Source organism: Rhynchophorus ferrugineus, unplaced genomic scaffold, assembly GCF_030347505.1.
Source record: "Rhynchophorus ferrugineus isolate W39M unplaced genomic scaffold, kcgeb_rfMv2 rfM11, whole genome shotgun sequence".
Classification (NCBI taxonomy): domain Eukaryota; kingdom Metazoa; phylum Arthropoda; class Insecta; order Coleoptera; family Curculionidae; genus Rhynchophorus; species Rhynchophorus ferrugineus.
Window position 1 is genome coordinate 18,944,767 of NW_027472590.1, and position 6,207 is coordinate 18,950,973.

The following is a 6,207-nucleotide window of genomic DNA, read 5'->3' on the forward strand; positions in this document are numbered from 1 at the left end:
AGATAATGCAATTTGGCAACCGGCAATGTAATTAGCATGCCGAATATAACTTGGAATGTGAATTGGAACGAAATCGCCAATAGATAAGACCATTTTACAATTTGGGCCCAAGTTAGAAGCAGAGCCTAAGGTGTAAATTATCGATAGTCCATATCTCGGAAACTATAAGAGATAATGCAATTTGGCAACCGGCAATGTAATTAGCATGCCGAATATAACTTGGAATGTGAATTGGAACGAAATCGCCAATAGATAAGACCATTTTACAATTTGGGCCCAAGTTAGAAGCAGAGCCTAAGGTGTAAATTATCGATAGTCCATATCTCGGAAACTATAAGAGATAATGCAATTTGGCAACCGGCAATGTAATTAGCATGCCGAATATTACTTGGAATGTGAATTGGAACGAAATCGCCAATAGATAAGACCATTTTACAATTTGGGCCCAAGTTAGAAGCAGAGCCTAAGGTGTAAATTATCGATAGTCCATATCTCGGAAACTATAAGAGATAATGCAATTTGGCAACCGGCAATGTAATTAGCATGCCGAATATTACTTGGAATGTGAATTGGAACGAAATCGCCAATAGATAAGACCATTTTACAATTTGGGCCCAAGTTAGAAGCAGAGCCTAAGGTGTAATTTATCGATAGTCCATATCTCGGAAACTATAAGAGATAATGCAATTTGGCAACCGGCAATGTAATTAGCATGCCGAATATTACTTGGAATGTGAATTGGAACGAAATCGCCAATAGATAAGACCATTTTACAATTTGGGCCCAAGTTAGAAGCAGAGCCTAAGGTGTAAATTATCGATAGTCCATATCTCGGAAACTATAAGAGATAATGCAACTTGGCCACCGGCAATGTAATTAGCATGCCGAATATTACTTGGAATGTGAATTGGAACGAAATCGCCAATAGATAAGACCATTTTACAATTGGGGCCCAAGTTAGAAGCAGAGCCTAAGGTGTAAATTATCGATAGTCCATATCTCGGAAACTATAAGAGATAATACAATTTGGCCACCGGCAATGTAATTAGCATGCCGAATATTACTTGGAATGTGAATTGGAACGAAATCGCCAATAGATAAGACCATTTTACAATTTGGGCCCAAGTTAGAAGCAGAGCCAAAGGTGTAAATTTTCGATAGTCCATATCTCGGAAACTATAAGAGATAATGCAATTTGGCAACCGGCAATGTAATTAGCATGCCGAATATTACTTGGAATGTGAATTGGAACGAAATCGCCAATAGATAAGACCATTTTACAATTTGGGCCCAAGTTAGAAGCAGAGCCTAAGGTGTAAATTATCGATAGTCCATATCTCGGAAACTATAAGAGATAATGCAACTTGGCAACCGGCAATGTAATTAGCATGCCGAATATTACTTGGAATGTGAATTGGAACGAAATCGCCAATAGATAAGACCATTTTACAATTTGGGCCCAAGTTAGAAGCAGAGCCTAAGGTGTAAATTATCGATAGTCCATATCTCGGAAACTATAAGGGATAATGCAATTTGGCAACCGGCAATGTAATTAGCATGCCGAATATTACTTGGAATGTGAATTGGAACGAAATCGCCAATAGATAAGACCATTTTACAATTTGGGCCCAAGTTAGAAGCAGAGCCTAAGGTGTAAATTATCGATAGTCCATATCTCGGAAATTATAAGAGATAATGCAATTTGGCAACCGGCAATGTAATTAGCATGCCGAATATTACTTGGAATGTGAATTGGAACGAAATCGCCAATAGATAAGACCATTTTACAATTTGGGCCCAAGTTAGAAGCAGAGCCTAAGGTGTAAATTATCGATAGTCCATATCTCGGAAACTATAAGAGATAATGCAATTTGGCAACCGGCAATGTAATTAGCATGCCGAATATCACTTGGAATGTGAATTGGAACGAAATCGCCAATAGATAAGACCATTTTACAATTTGGGCCCAAGTTAGAAGCAGAGCCTAAGGTGTAAATTATCGATAGTCCATATCTCGGAAACTATAAGAGATAATGCAATTTGGCAACCGGCAATGTAATTAGCATGCCGAATATTACTTGGAATGTGAATTGGAACGAAATCGCCAATAGATAAGACCATTTTACAATTTGGGCCCAAGTTAGAAGCAGAGCCTAAGGTGTAAATTATCGATAGTCCATATCTCGGAAACTATAAGAGATAATGCAATTTGGCAACCGGCAATGTAATTAGCATGCCGAATATTACTTGGAATGTGAATTGGAACGAAATCGCCAATAGATAAGACCATTTTACAATTTGGGCCCAAGTTAGAAGCAGAGCCTAAGGTGTAAATTATCGATAGTCCATATCTCGGAAACTATAAGAGATAATGCAATTTGGCAACCGGCAATGTAATTAGCATGCCGAATATAACTTGGAATGTGAATTGGAACGAAATCGCCAATAGATAAGACCATTTTACAATTTGGGCCCAAGTTAGAAGCAGAGCCTAAGGTGTAAATTATCGATAGTCCATATCTCGGAAACTATAAGAGATAATGCAATTTGGCAACCGGCAATGTAATTAGCATACCGAATATTACTTGGAATGTGAATTGGAACGAAATCGCCTATAGATAAGACCATTTTACAATTTGGGCCCAAGTTAGAAGCAGAGCCTAAGGTGTAAATTATCGATAGTCCATATCTCGGAAACTATAAGAGATAATGCAATTTGGCAACCGGCAATGTAAGTAGCATGCCGAATATAACTTGGAATGTGAATTGGAATGAAATCGCCAATAGATAAGACCATTTTACAATTTGGGTCCAAGTTAGAAGCAGAGCCTAAAGTGTAAATTATCGATATTCCATATCTCGGAAACTATAAGAGATAATGCAATTTGGCAACCGGCAATGTAATTAGCATGCCGAATATTACTTGGAATGTGAATTGGAACGAAATCGCCAATAGATAAGACCATTTTACAATTTGGGCCCAAGTTAGAAGCAGAGCCAAAGGTTTAAATTATCGATAGTCCATATCTCGGAAACTATAAGAGATAATGCAATTTGGCAACCGGCAATGTAATTAGCATGCCGAATATTACTTGGAATGTGAATTGGAACGAAATCGCCAATAGATAAGACCATTTTACAATTTGGGCCCAAGTTAGAAGCAGAGCCTAAGGTGTAAATTATCGATAGTCCATATCTCGGAAATTATAAGAGATAATGCAATTTGGCAAATGGTAATGTAATTAGCATGCCGAATATTACATGGAATGTGAATTGGAACGAAATCGCCAATAGATAAGACCATTTTACAATTTGGGCCCAAGTTAGAAGCAGAGCCTAAGGTGTAAATTATCGATAGTCCATATCTCGGAAACTATAAGAGATAATGCAATTTGGCAACCGGCAATGTAATTAGCATGCCGAATATTACTTGGAATGTGAATTGGAACGAAATCGCCAATAGATAAGACCATTTTACAATTTTTGCAGAGCCTAAGGTGTAAATTATCGATAGTCCATATCTCGGAAACTATAAGAGATAATACAATTTGGCAACCGGCAATGTAATTAGCATGCCGAACATCACTTGGAATGTGAATTGGAACGAAATCGCCAATAGATAAGACCATTTTACAATTTGGGCCCAAGTTAGAAGCAGAGCCTAAGGAGTAAATTATCGATAGTCCATATCTCGGAAACTATAAGAGATAATGCAATTTGGCAACCGGCAATGTAATTAGCATGCCGAATATTACTTGGAATGTGAATTGGAACGAAATCGCCAATAGATAAGACCATTTTACAATTTGGGCCCAAGTTAGAAGCAGAGCCTAAGATGTAAATTATCGATAGTCCATATCTCGGAAACTATAAGAGATAATGCAATTTGGCAACCGGCAATGTAATTAGCATACCGAATATTACTTGGAATGTGAATTGGAACGAAATCGCCTATAGATAAGACCATTTTACAATTTGGGCCCAAGTTAGAAGCAGAGCCTAAGGTGTAAATTATCGGTTGTCCATATCTCGGAAACTATAAGAGATAATGCAATTTGGCAACCGGCTATGTAAGTAGCATGCCGAATATAACTTGGAATGTGAATTGGAATGAAATCGCCAATAGATAAGACCATTTTACAATTTGGGCCCAAGTTAGAAGCAGAGCCTAAGGTGTAAATTATCGATAGTCCATATCTCGGAAATTATAAGAGATAATGCAATTTGGCAAATGACAATGTAATTAGCATGCCGAATATTACATGGAATGTTAATTGGAACGAAATCGCCAATAGATAAGACCATTTTACAATTTGGGCCCAAGTTAGAAGCAGAGCCTAAGGTGTAAATTATCGATAGTCCATATCTCGGAAACTATAAAAGATAATGCAATTTGGCAACCGGCAATGTAATTAGCATGCCGAATATTACTTGGAATGTGAATTGGAACGAAATCGCCAATAGATAAGACCATTTTACAATTTGGGCCCAAGTTAGAAGCAGAGCCTAAGGTGTAAATTATCGATAGTCCATATCTCGGAAACTATAAGAGATAATGCAACTTGGCCACCGGCAATGTAATTAGCATGCCGAATATTACTTGGAATGTGAATTGGAACGAAATCGCCAATAGATAAGGCCATTTTACAATTTGGGCCCAAGTTAGAAACAGAGCCTAAGGTGCAAATTATCGATAGTCCATATCTTGGAAACTATAAGAGATAATGCAATTTGGCAACCGGCAAAGTAATTAGCATGCCGAATATTACTTGGAATGTGAATTGGAACGAAATCGCCAAAAGATAAGACCATTTTACAATTTGGGCCCAAGTTAGAACCAGAGCCTAAGGTGTAAATTATCGATAGTCCATATCTCGGAAACTATAAGAGATAATACAATTTGGCAACCGGCAATGTAATTAGCATGCCGAACATCACTTGGAATGTGAATTGGAACGAAATCGCCAATAGATAAGACCATTTTACAATTTGGGCCCAAGTTAGAAGCAGAGCCTAAGGAGTAAATTATCGATAGTCCATATCTCGGAAACTATAAGAGATAATGCAATTTGGCAACCGGCAATGTAATTAGCATGCCGAATATTACTTGGAATGTGAATTGGAGCGAAATCGCCAATAGATAAGGCCATTTTACAATTTGGGCCCAATTTAGAAGCAGAGCCTAAGGTGTAAATTATCGATAGTCCATATCTCGGAAACTATAAGAGATAACGCAATTTGGCCACCGGCAATGTAATTAGCAAGAATATTACTTGGAATGTGAATTGGAACGAAATCGCCAATAGATAAGACCATTTTACAATTTGGGCCCAAGTTAGAAGCAGAGCCTAAGGTGTAAATTATCGATAGTCCATATCTCGGAAACTGTGAGAGATAATGCAATTTGGCAACCGGCAATGTAATTAGCATGCCGAATATTACTTGGAATGTGAATTGGAACGAAATCGCCAATAGATAAGACCATTTTACAATTTGGGCCCAAGTTAGAAGCAGAGCCTAAAGTGTAAATTATCGATAGTCCATAATTCGGAAACTATAAGAGATAATGGAATTTGGCAACCGGCAATGTAATTAGCATGCCGAATATTACTTGGAATGTGAATTGGAACGAAATCGCCAATAGATAAGACCATTTTACAATTTGGGCCCAAGTTAGGAGCAGAGCCTAAGGTGTAAATTATCGATAGTCCATATCTCGGAAACTATAAGAGATAATGCAATTTGGCAACCGGCAATGTAATTAGCATGCCGAATATTACTTGGAATGTGAATTGGAACGAAATCGCCAATAGATAAGACCATTTTACAATTTGGGTCCAAGTTAGAAGTAGAGCCTAAGGTGTAAATTATCGATAGTCCATATCTCGGAAACTATAAGAGATAATGCAATTTGACCACCGGCAATGTAATTAGCATGCCGAATATTACTTGGAATGTGAATTGGAACGAAATCGCCAATAGATAAGACCATTTTACAATTTGGGCCCAAGTTAGAAGCAGAGCCTAAGGTGTAAATTATCGATAGGCCATATCTCGGAGACTATAAGAGATAATGCAACTTGGCCACCGGCAATGTAGTTAGCATGCCGAACATTACTTGGAATGTGAATTGGAACGAAATCGCCAATAGATAAGACCATTTTGCAATTTGGGCCCAAGTTAGAAGCAGAGCCTAAAGTGTAAATT